The sequence below is a fragment of the Polypterus senegalus genome, chromosome 6 (assembly GCF_016835505.1).
Source record: "Polypterus senegalus isolate Bchr_013 chromosome 6, ASM1683550v1, whole genome shotgun sequence".
NCBI classification, from domain to species: Eukaryota; Metazoa; Chordata; class Cladistia; order Polypteriformes; family Polypteridae; genus Polypterus; species Polypterus senegalus.
This window is the reverse complement of record NC_053159.1, coordinates 128,433,044-128,446,309: the sequence shown is the minus strand read 5'-3', so window position 1 is coordinate 128,446,309 and position 13,266 is coordinate 128,433,044. Positions and strand designations below refer to the sequence as shown.

The window sequence follows — 13,266 nt, the reverse complement described above, 5'->3', positions numbered from 1 at the left end:
TAGTCCCCTCAAAATAATGATCAGCTGATGTTAGGCCAGTCATTTGGAACAGCCATGCAAATAAACTACAACTGTGTACTTGTACTAGGATGTTGTGCTGTGTTAGCCATTTTGGATGTAATGAGAAGGAGCCTGAGTTGCCTCGAAAGCTTGCATATTGTAATCTTTTTAGTTAGCCAATAAAAGGTGTCATTTTGCTTGACTACTCATTTGTACTTATTGGAAGAGATGGACTGAAGTGAGTCCTTATTTAATTTAATTAACACACAATACAGTCACAGGTTTATAATTAGGTTGATAACCAATGAGTAAAAGAGTACATCCAGCTGTCAGGATACTCTGGATACCCAACGACTATACCATGTATACTGTATATACATGTTACTTTTACTGTTTCAATGTGCAGAAAAAGAAAAACTTTTTGAAGACTGCAGAACAAAACAGAAAAAGGAGTGGCTGGAAACCAACAGGCAGAAGAAAAGAGAAAGAATTTAAGATTCAGGGAAGAGCATCAGTATCTGTAAGTTAGCAAGCTTCACTTACCAGAATGCTCTATTATTGAATGTCAGACGAATTTTGTATCAACTTGCCAGATTAAAGTACTGTGTACATTCAGGGTGGTTGTAGGATGTATTATTATCTGTAGCAGTTTGATAAGAATGCAATAAAGATAGAGAGTCAATTGAACGTGGCAATCCACAATGCCTGTACCTCTGCTGCTTGGAACAATCAAGTATTACTGAGTCTAAGATTAACAGACAGATTATCCTTCAAGAAGTATATTGGCCACCAGTGCAGCGTGTTTTTAAACCATGCCTAAATTAAGGCCACACAGGATCTATCTTTAATGTAAACATCTTTATGTGATGAAGTATTACCATGAGGAAACTGTGGCCATGAAACACAAATTACAAGACTCCCTAGCCTGTCCTGGAACAGCATGTTTGTTAATCATATTGCAGTCATTTTTGATTTCCACTATGCCTCTAAAGTAAATCCTGTAAACATTTGGGGAAATGTTAAAGTCCACACCGTCATTGTGATATTACATCTGTACTCACTGTGCTATCATATTATTGTTCATCCAGTAATATGAATGAGTGAACTTTATTGTCCAGAAATAACATTTTTAATTCATTCACATTCTGATCCTATTTAGCCTAATTTTTGGGTAATGTACCTGGAGTGTATTGGAGTGATATCAGAAAGATTATTAGTCCATTGCTGAGCAAACTCTCATCACATATGCACAATTGCATAGTTTTGAGTATTTTGTCTATTGTACCTACAGTGAATTCAGAAAGCATTCATGCTCCTTCACTTTCTGTACACTTTACTGTATTGTAAATTTAATTTTAAGTGGATACATTTCCAATTTTTGCTCAATAGCCTATATTCAATAACTCATAATGATGGATGAAAAGCATGTTTTTTTGCAAATTTGGTAAAAATCAAAAACCAATCACTAAGACCCTTAATTCAGACCTTTGTAGATGTCCCTTTGGCAGTAATTACAACTTTGAGCCTTGCAGGTCTCTACAAGCTTCTCTCACACCTGGATTTTGACTAGATTTGAGAATTTTATCCCATTCTTCCAGACAGATCCTCTCAAGCTCCTTTAAATTGGATGGGAAGCATCTGTAAACTATCATCTTCAGGTCTCTCAATAGATGTTCTATGGGGTTTTGTCTTGGCTTTAGCTGAGCCACTCAAGGACGGTCAGAGACTTCTTCCAAAGGCTTCACGTCATTGTGTTAAAAGATGTCCAGTCTGAGGTGGTGTGGACTCTGCAGCATGTTTTCTTCAATGATCTCTCTGTATTTGTCTGCATTCATCCTTCCCACAGGTCTAACCAGCCTCCCTGTCACTGTTGCTGAGAAGCACCCCTATAGCACAATTCTACCATCACTATGCTTCACCGTATGGATGATATTTGCAGGTAATGAGCAGAGCCTGGTCTTCAACAGACATAGTGTTTGCAGTGTTATTCTAAGAGTACAATTTTTGTCTCTTCAGACCAGAGAATCTTCTTCTTCATGCAAACTGCAATGATATTTAAAGCATGGAGTATGCACCCGACCACAGCAAAGGGTCTGGATACATATATGAATGAAAGATTTCAGTTTTGGATTTTTAATGCATTTGCAAAGCTTTCTGAAGACATTTTCTCACTTTATCATTATGGGTTACTGAGATTAGCTTTCCAAAAACGGCAAATGTTGCCATTTAAAATTAAATCTTCAATACAATACATTGTGCAGAAAGTAAAGGGTCTGAGTACTTCCTGAAATTATCAGGATGGGATATTTGGGACAACTCGGTAACCCACTAAGTTGGCATGTTTATACGGTATATGTGTAAAGTCCCGGTGAGAGGAAGACGACAAGCATTCTTCAGCTTGCAACTTGACTTCTTTATTGTGGAACAAGGAAAAAAATCTAGTAGTTACCTTAAAAAAAGCCAGAATGTATAAAATATAAAGTGCTTTTCCATTTAAAATACTTGACTCCTTATACATTTTGAGTAACTGTTTTTGTATACATTGATACCTGTGTTTTGTAGATTTTTTGCATTATTTTCTATTTTTCCTACTCTTAGCATTAGTAAAGAAGAAGCCTCCATCATGTTTCAAGTTCATTGCATCTTGTTATGCCTACTACTCGCTGCAGGTCTGTATTTAAACTTTTTTATTACGTTTATTTTGGCAGTCTGACAGAAGTGTGACACTCTTTTTGTGTACATGTATTTTCTACCTTTATTACTTTAACAGCTTCTTTGTGCAAGTACAAATATGGCTTTGGATGTTTCTATAATTGTTTACAAGTGTTTTGCCAGTCTAATCTGAGAATGATTATTGCAATAGTTATTATCTTTGATATTGACTTAACTAGTTGCCATCAAAGGTTTTGTTGAGCGTCATGTTAAAATTGGAGGAGAGACTGGAGACCGTTAGCCCTGATCACAGAAGCCATGACAGCTTAACTCATCCTAAGCATCAAAAGTTACAGAAAACTGAAATCGGATACATGCAGTTTTTGATTGTGATTGTGGAAGAGTCTAATGTACAGCATGTTCAGCTTCACTCTTCTGTTATATTTTTAACATTCTTTTAGCTAGCAGAGAAGGTTTTACTCTAAAAGTGCTCATCTTTGTGATATCTACATTAAACCCAGTCAACAGGCTAGATCACTCTGCGAATATTCTAATCTATAACTTGTTGACTGGTCTCCCCAATCCTGCTTGTACTTGCCTCTTTTACAGATTGCTTACTCCTGCTGACACACTGTATTCATGTAGTATTTGCTTCTTGGAAAACTAATTCACCAATACAGAGTTCAGTGCAATGGATAAGGCTTTAGCTCTTAAATCCAAAGGCTACCCATTCAAATTCCCATCACTCACTTCACGCCCCTAAGCAAGTCTCTTAACCTACCTGTGCACCAGTTAAAACAAATGTATGTAAAACAATTGTTAATGTACATGAAGTCCACAGAATATTTGTAAATTACTTTATCTCAAGTACATTCTGTAAAAGGTATAAAGACTGTAAGCATTTTTTAGTTTGCATGTAAACTATTGTAATTAAAGAAAAAAAAAGAACTATAAAGATAGAGCTTCAACAGTAAAGAAAATTTAAGTACAAGCCTGTTGTAGTGATTTGGCGAACATTATACATTTTTCTGCTATTATTTCATTTTTTATGATCTGAATGTATGTTTCATGGTTGGTTTTGAACATCAGGGAACCCTTTAGGATGATTATTTCCAATCTAATTTTGCTTATGCAAGAATTGACTTTTAGTTCACGTTACTATTTATGGTTTCCACACTGCTAATTTCGTTATTCGTAGTCATGGCGGCTTTATGGGTTGTTTACCAAAACACTATGGCCAGTTATTAGAGGAAAGCATGAGTAGGAAAGTTATGCTTGTGATGTAACAAATGAGACGCTTTAGAAGCCGTATTATGAAGTATCAGGGATTGCCAATAAACTCTCAAAATGAATAGAATACTGTAGTGGTGTTTCTAGGAGTGGTTTGAGTCAACTGGTTACAGAATTTGGTGTTTTGTTTTTGGTTTACTTATTGGTTACTTGGTTTGGTGCTACTATTGGTTTTGTTAGTCATAACACCTGCATTTATTCATATTATCAAGATGTTTCTGCAATAATTGGAAAATACAAACACAAAAGATCAGTTACTGTGGTATACTGTGTCCAGTGCTGGTAAATTAGTGTAGCGTGGTAGCGTGGTAGCGTGGGGCCGACCCGCACAGTTAGGGCCGGATTATATTTCACGCTCAGAACGTGTATGCACACGCATCATTGCTGGCAAGCGTTCCCAGCATTCATTTCACTCATCCTCTGAGGATGTCCTCAGAAATTAACGCAACGTGTGTGCAAGTTGCAGTACCAGCAAAAAGTCGGAGGGCACAGTGTGATAAAGTCGGAACGTGACGTCAGAGTTTCTGTTTACTATCTATATGTGACAGAAAGCCGCTTTGCGGATCGCACAGGATCAATGTGCGTGCTTCAACGTTTGATAAATGGTTCGATGTGGTGAAGCAAAATGCTGACATACAAATGCATTTGTGGTGCTTTTATATTCCCCAATGTAATGACAAGATACATTTTAAAAGTCTCACGTACCATCTTCTGTGCTTTTTTTTTTGCACCTTCACAACAGCATCAGAATGTACAGCGGCATATAAAAAAAAACTTAGGGACACAGTGAAAAGGTGTATTTTGTGATTAAAGTGTAAATTTCGGCTTAAATCTTGAAATGCCCACTTTAATCTTGTAGTTTATTTTATCATTGATGTAGACTGTCGTGAATGTCCTCTTAAAACCGACCCAGTTGCTAATCATTACGTGCTTCTGGGGCTTCCTCCTGTTCTGACAGCAGCGGCAAGCAGCGATCGCCACACAGAACACATTAAATTTATAATACTCCAGCTCACAGTACATTTAGAATCCTTAGATTTATACTTGATATCACTTCCATCCATCCATTTTCTAACCCGCTGAATCCGAATACAGGGTCACGGGGGTCTGCTGGAGCCAATCCCAGCCAACACAGGGCACAAGGCAGGAACCAATCCTGGGCAGGGTGCCAACCCACCGCAGGACACACACAAACACACCCACACACCAAGCAAACACTAGGGCCAATTTAGAATCGCCAATCCACCTAACCTGCACGTCTTTGGACTGTGGGAGGAAACCGGAGCGCCCGGAGGAAACCCATGCAGACACGGGGAGAACATGCAAACTCCACGCAGGGAGGACCCGGGAAGCGAACCCGGGTCTCCTAACTGCGAGGCATTGATATCACTTTCAAAATGAAATGCATTAAAGTATGTATGTTACATTTTACAGATAAATTGTTAACTTAATTTAAATAATGAATACAGCTAATAATTACACATGTGGGGGCCGCAGGGTGGTGGAGCGGTAGCACTGCTATCTCGCAGTAGAGAGTCACGTCGCTGGTGTTCCCTTCGTGGAGTTTGCATGTCTTCCTGGTGGGTTTCCACAATGTGCTCTGGTTTCCTTCAAAGATATGCAGGTTTGGGGATTTGGTGACACTAAATTCACGTTAGTGTGTGTGTGTGCTTGTTTTCACCTTGCGATGAGCTGATACAGGAAATGTTTCTGCCTCGTGCGCAATGCTAGCTGGAATGGGCACATCCCTGGATTGATGGATTGAATCATTAAACATTCATCCTTTTCAGAGATATTGTGTCAAGATGTCCTCAGAACTTAATGGTTGTTTCAGGCAATTCACAACACAGCGAAGCCTAAGCTGTTCTCATCCTGATTATATCTTGCACTGCCACTTCGTGGAATCTTCCAGATTTATGTAAAGTACACGGGCAAATATAAACAGTACAATGCTTGCGTAGCAGTAGCGTCCACAGGTGCACACATTGGGTCGCATTAAGTATAAACCCAGCCTTACAGTTACCTAGTGGTGTGGTTCACAGTTGCACTATAGGGACCATTAAATCTTGAGTCAGCATCATTTTGAAAATATTAGGAGAATAGGAATTGTTAGGCTGCATTAAATCGAAGAGTATGATTTCTTCTTGTTTTCTTAATGTTGTAATGTATTCCTGTAGATTCTGTATATTCATTAAAATTGCTTGAAGCTATGATGGTATAATTGTATTTTCAATATAACAAACCGATTTCATGAAGCTCATGTTTTTAAATCAGCAGACACTTATTAATTGTGTGCAGTAAGTATTACTGTTCAGAAGGTTTCTTTTTGTTAAATCCGAATTAAACAAAGGCTCGCTTCATGTTAACCCTGAATCTTTGGATCCACCATGGCTACTGGTTTTCATTCCAATGAATGTCCTTTCTAGAAACCAATCTGCTGATAGTTTGATTTTATCATTTAATTAGATGGCTCAGTCTGCAGTCTCTGAAATTACCAAAAGCATGAGTTCTTTAAATAGGCTTATCTTTTAATGCACAGGTATCCTTTCTAGTCTTATTTTGGTTTGCTTGCTTATTAAAATTCTGAGACCCTATGTGCTGCCTAATGAGATGCAATTAAGAAAAGAAAGTTAAATAGTAAAAAGTCCCAGACCAAGAAATACACATTGGCTGATTTTCCCAGCAAAGAACTTTAACATGAAATGCACAGGAATTAGTGCAGCAAAATATGAGACAGAATGATCCATCTAGTTAAGTGGCCCATTCTGTTAAAACTGGAAACCACTAGAGGCCCTACATGAGAACCATGGCCTTAATCCCATTTTCATCATTGTCTCATTTTTAAGATGACTTTGCACATAACTGTGAGCTTTGCTAGAAACATGCAAATCGTCAAACATGTTTGAGAGCCACAGTAATTAATTGTGAGAATTCTTTCACATGTGAAATGTCTGCTCTATACCCCACTTTTTTCCCATGATCTCACAAACATTTAGGCACTAAATACTAAAATTTCAAAAAGTATTCCCACAATATGAAAAGGGGCCACGATTCATGGCTGAGCACTAGCAATATTGCTGATTATACACAGTTTTTGTACAGCAATTGGGTCAGAAATTAAACTGTGATTCTTCATGTTATATTATCATTGTTATATATCCCTTACCAGAATTATTAAAATTTAAAATCTGCAAGCAAGCTTGGCCTTGGTTCAATATTGTTTAAGATTACATTAAACCATGACTTAAACAAGAAGGACCACCTTTCCATTTCCTGTTTCACACTATATAAATGAATATCTCAACTGTCTGCAGTCGGCTGGCGCCCTGCCCGGGGTTTGTTTCCTGCCTTGCACCCTGGGTTGGCTGAGATTGGCTCCAGCAGACCCCCGTGACCCTGTAGTTAGGATATAGCGAGTTGGATAATGGATGGATGTCTCGACTGTTCTCTTTAAGATGACAGTGACTTACTCAGGCTGCCAGGTTTACATTAATCTAATTTAATTTAATTTAAATTAATGTGCATGTCAAAGACCTGAACTTCATTTCCCAGCACATTTGGTAGTGCATTAATGTTGTCAAGAACTTGAGCCTCCATGAAAACAAAAATGATGTAAGGCCTCAAAAGCCTTCACAAGTCAGGCCAGACCTCCAATGCCTGACTGGATTAGGCCTCACTCCAAACTCCTAAACCCTCTGGCCTGCTTCAGGCCTTGCAGGCCCAAAACAGATTATAATTTAAATGTCCTAAAATATCCAAGTGCCTTCCAACAAAAGGAGAAACCATAAAACATTGGTATGGAAAGACAGTTTACATAAAATAAGATTTAGCTGCAAAATGCCAAAACAAATGGAGAAAAAGCTCCACAGACAAATTAAAAAAGTTTCCGTAAAGGCAATCCACAGTGAACAAGTCTCAAAAAACACAATCCAGGAATCAGAATGCTTAGATAAAGTCAATATAATCACAGAATCTGACCATAAGCAGAATTTCTTATAATTCACAGCATCGATCACAATGATTCCCACTTGAACTGCCCACCTTCATTGCCTTATTGGACTGGGACAGTTCCCAAACAGAGATCGACAGGTGCCCCCATCTGATAAGGAGCCATCCACAAAAAACATTGAGTATACTCTCATTTAAAGAGGCAGCACAAAACTAAATATGAAGGCAATAATAATAACAAAGACAGGAAAGATAATAACACCGAAACATAATATGCACATAACTTGATTTCCACACATGATACATGTTATTTACGTTCTCTGTTTTCCATGTTGCTTTGCCTGGATTTTAATTTCCTATATTATGACATCCAAGCAGGTTGAACTACACAAAGAGGTAAGATCATTGAACACCCTGCGATATCACGGGTGCCATTTTTATATCTGGATGCCTTGAGACAATGCTAATCATGTTATAACTTACTTTATGAATGTTATGAATGAGCTTTGACATCCTTGTCTAGAAACTTCAGAGTACTTTTCACATCAGTGCCTATTTTACTTTGTTGTTTTTGAGCAATTATTCATTAAATTATTTATGGTGGTTTTTTGCTCTTTATGAGCTACTTTATTAAGACATTCACTCCCATGTAGGGTCGGGTGAGGGAAGCAAGCCATTTCAGGCATATTTTATCGGCCTTGTGTTAGGAATATCTATTGGTTTAATACCATGTGGTTCGCTCTTGTTTAGTCTCTGTTGTCAAAACATTTGGCAACTTATTTGAATATTCTGAGCCATCTACAACATATTTTTGTTTGGTGTCAGTTGAGCTTTGATAGCTCCCCAGCACAACTACATTTAAAACAGTATATAATACAAAGTGTTAATTCCAACTGTGAGCAGAAAGAATGACAGAGCTTCATAATATTCCTCTATTTCTTTTTGCAATCATAATATCAACATATGACAAATCTGAAGCTGGCACATAACAAGAGAAGGCAAAATGATAGTAATAAAATTAACATTTTGTAAACGCTACACATTTAAGTGTTGGCTGCTAAATCTAACTGGCTACATTCAGAGTATTGATCTCTTTACATTTAATCTGGCTTGCAGGGATGATCCCCAAAACTTTGGTAGTCAGTAAAATAGTCATACTTCAGCCGTCTACAACAAAATCACAATCCATTCCTCATGCAAATAACTGACACAAAGAAACTTGGACAATTAGCAATATCAAGTCTTTAAAAACAAAACAATGGCATGCAACCATACACTAGAAATATACAGATGGCAAAAAGGAAACTAAACAATTTCTCAAATGAGAAAACTATAGTTATATCTTACATTATTTCACAAAATGTTGTCAGTTTGTTTTTGACTCTTTGATCACCAATCCCAGCTTGTGCAGTGACGTAAGGTGCACTTTTACCACACAAGGTCCAGTTAAAACAATATCTGCTCAGGTCACTAATAAAAAACATTTAATGAACACTTGGGGCGCAGTAAGACAAAGGCCACGACTAGTTTAATGTACATTCCATAATGCCTTGAATGGTACCAGGATAAGGGAGATTGTAATTGGCATATTGCAGGTACATGTCATATACCAGTGTTGCAAGACACTGTGGATTAAGCTTTTCCACTGACTGCAGGGAAGTTTCAGTAGAACAGTAAAATAGATGATCATCCAGAATTTGGTCATCCTCAAAAGACCACATGAGAGGATGAATGAGACATCAGGCTAGTCTTTCTGAATGATCATTCCAGATCTTTTATCCATACTGCTGTTGAACCTGCCAACAAACACCATGCCAGCACTGGTAACAGGACAATGAAGGACGACTCTGTGTTGAAGGTCTTAAAGCAAAGACAACCTGCCAAAAGTCCTCTACTTGCATCTCCTACATTATCTGACCCTACAACAGGACAACACCAGGTCACACACAGCCACTGTGGTCTCAGCTTTCATAACGAATGTTGGCATGCAGGTGCTGCCTTTACCTGCCTTCTCTCCTGAGCTCAACCCCACAGAGCACATTTAGGATGCCCCAGATTGCGGCACCCAGATATGCGACTCCCTGTCTGTCAAAGGCCGTCAGTTTCATCAGGTTCTTCTGTTGGAATGTGATATTATGGGTTATCATGCTCTGTACACCAAAGGTATCCAGAAGTGAAGCTACAAGAAGCAGTCATACTGTAAGATGACTGTTCTTTATGTTCAGTTTTTTTGTACTGTTTTGCATTTCTATTATTCTTTTTAATGCAATTTTGCAAAGTTGAAATTTCAGTCCAACAACACATTTCACATTTCTTTTTTCAACACTAAACAACTAAAATTGTTATCTAAGGTAAGTGTGTACAGTAGGTTATTATAACTCTTACTCATTTTAAGAACTTCTAACTTCCATGGGTGTAAATATCATGAGGTTAAGGAGCAAAACAAGGTCAGAATTAAAGACACAATGACCATGTTGATAATACATCTGCAGGACATTCACATGAGGCAGATTGGAGCCCATTTGAGGGTTTTCTGCAGGATAAAGTATCACAAAATCTGACTTCAGGATAATGAATGGATGAAAGGGTATCATGATTAGAAGAAATAGAACCCACTGCATAGGAAATCAAGCTACAGAATCCTACAACAAGAGGATCATGCTTTGTGGTAGTAAAGCAAAGGGGTACTCTGGTCTGAGGAGTTTAGTTGCAAACAGCGAAACCTGCAGCTTTGTCACATGCAAGTACAAGTGCAGATTTTACCTAAATGTAATAACTAATAATCATGGCTGCTGTTTAACTATTAAGACAGTCAAATATCAGTAAATTTGTAATGTATTTTCCAGTTTTACCCATTTCGTTCAGACTGTTAAATGATGTTTAGCTAGGTAACTGATGTCATTTTTATTCAAAGAAGACCTCCTTCAAGTGGCTGTGCTCTAATATTTTTGCTGTGATTCCTTTTACTTATTTCTTTCAGCTGTTTTACCAACATCAAAAGCATCTACCACAACTGGAACAACCACTACAATATCATCAACTGCCCCCTCAACATCCACAACAACCACCAGCCTCTCAACAAATGAAATAACTACCACAGTAACACCAGGCAGCACTGCCCCAGTGGCTGGAACAACTAATGCAAACACTGCAACAGCAGCAACAGAAACCACAACAATTATAACAAGCGTCTCTCCAACAACTGAAACAACCAGCACAACTCTAGACATCACCTACTCAACCACCAACTCATTTACCACAGTAACATCAGTCACTACTACAACACCATCCACCATCACCTCAGCAAAGGAAACAACCAGCACTTCCACCTCAACAACTGAAACAACCAGCACATCCACTTCAACAACTGAAACAACCAGCACCTCCACCTCATTAACTCAAACAACCAGCACCTCCACCTTGACGACTGAAACCTCCTTGAAAACGAAGCCAACTCCATCTGAAGCAGGCAGCACAACTAAATCAGTAAACAGCTCAGCATCAACTGAGTTGGCCACCACAGCAAATTTAACATCAATGGTACAAACAGATAGCACTCGACCTGCACCAACTACCATGGAATCAACCACTCCTGTTGGATCTTCTAATTCACCTGAATATTCCTGTCCAGAGAATTACACAATGCCATGTAATGGCACTTTCAAGAACTGCGCTGTTAACTGCACTTCAGTGGAAGACTGCCCATTTTTCTGCAATAACATAACCAACCATACAACAGACTGTGCTGTTTATATCTGTGGTCAATCAGAACTAAATAGTACAAACTGTGTCTCTCTGTGTACATCTAGCATTTTGGAGGACTGCGTTTGCCTGATTCCACAATCACCATCATCATCACCCACAACATCAGACACACTGTCAGATGGGGAAATTGCAGGCATTGTGGTAGGATCAGTAGCTGGTGTTGCAGCAGTCGGTATGTTTTTATGTCAATTTAGTATATTTAAATTTATTTCTAATGTTAAGTAGCCTTGATCATTTCTATTCTTTTAGGACCATACTCTAAAAGGCAGTTAAACCTGAAATAATCTCTCCAAACAGAGCTAAACTTGACTTTTCTAGTGATGCTTGTATGAACAACTTCAGCAGATCAGACTATTGTGTGGCTCTGATTTCGCCTCAGCATTAGGACAGATGAATCTGTCTGACATTATTGAGAAAGTGACACCCTATGTAGTATAAAAAGTTAAATGGCAGGTCTTATCCTCACAAGAGTTAAGACAGATGCAGAGAACATGAAATGAAAACACTAGTATATTATCTAATCATTGCGTGAATAGCCGCAGAGACATCATTTCCATAAATTAACTATGGTTATTCATAATTAATATTAGCTAAATGAAATGTATCAGTCTAGCCTCTTCAGAAAATATTACCTCCTTATTCCAGGAGAAATTAAACAATAGGGGTTTGAGTCTGAATCATCCAATGACTGCAAATTTGTATACTACATGCAGACTTCATCTGGGTATATTAGAGAAGGGATTAGTTCTTTTGAGTACTTTTAGTTGTTTTATCATGTGGTCATTCATTTCTTTGCCAGATAAGTTCTTTATTCTTGAGCAAAGTGATGGCAGTGAGGAGAACTAACTTCAGGCATTTTACAATGTACACCATAGAAGAATGAGGATGAATCAGACACTGAAAGGAAACCAGTGTGTTGTGTCCAACTGTGGCGTTACACATTTTCATTTAGGGCACTTCCACATAGGAAGGACAAGCCATGAAGAACCTTGCTGAACACAATACTTTCATAACGTACTAATTAAGAGATTTAAACCAATTAACTAGTACATCAAACTGAGACAAATTCCAAGGCAAAATTGTAAATGGAAAATACAAAATACAAAACTATAGCCGAAATACTTAAAAGTCTACAAAATTTCACAGAAAGGAAGTGGAAAAATACAGCTGCAAAAAAAGCAAACCAATGTCACAGCAAAGTGGATGTGGCAGCAGTTAGCTTGCTGTATATATGACCCTAGATGAGAGTTTCTCAACCTTTTAACCTATTAACCACAAAAGCATTAAATCTCATATACGTGCTCAACTGTCAGAAGGGGTAGAACTACCAGTAAAAAATCAGCTCTGAGATTAGCGCTCACAGACATGACACTTAGTGAGTACTTTGGTGGCATCTCCTAGTTGCTTTGTTCCTTTGTGTGTCCCTCTCTGCCTCAGAGAAAGCTCATATGCCCACTATCCACCAATGCTGTGAGGCTCACTGACGATCACTCACCCAGGTAGATGGACTCTAGCAGTCAGGAGACGTTTCCAAAGTGCTCTAAGTCTTGTGCCTGAAATGTAGAGATCGTGGAGCTGCTTTAATGCCATCTTCTTCAGGTAATCTTGTCC

The 13,266-nt window shown here is 38.3% G+C and overlaps 1 long non-coding RNA gene across 1 annotated transcript; it reads left to right on the top strand.

Moving 5' to 3' along the window:
* Positions 1-459: 459 nt before the first annotated feature.
* LOC120530589 lies at positions 460-11,163 on the top strand. The gene is made up of 3 exons (XR_005633996.1): positions 460-520; positions 2,599-2,669; positions 10,871-11,163. It is a non-coding gene; the product is annotated as an uncharacterized LOC120530589 (long non-coding RNA).
* Positions 11,164-13,266: the final 2,103 nt, after the last annotated feature.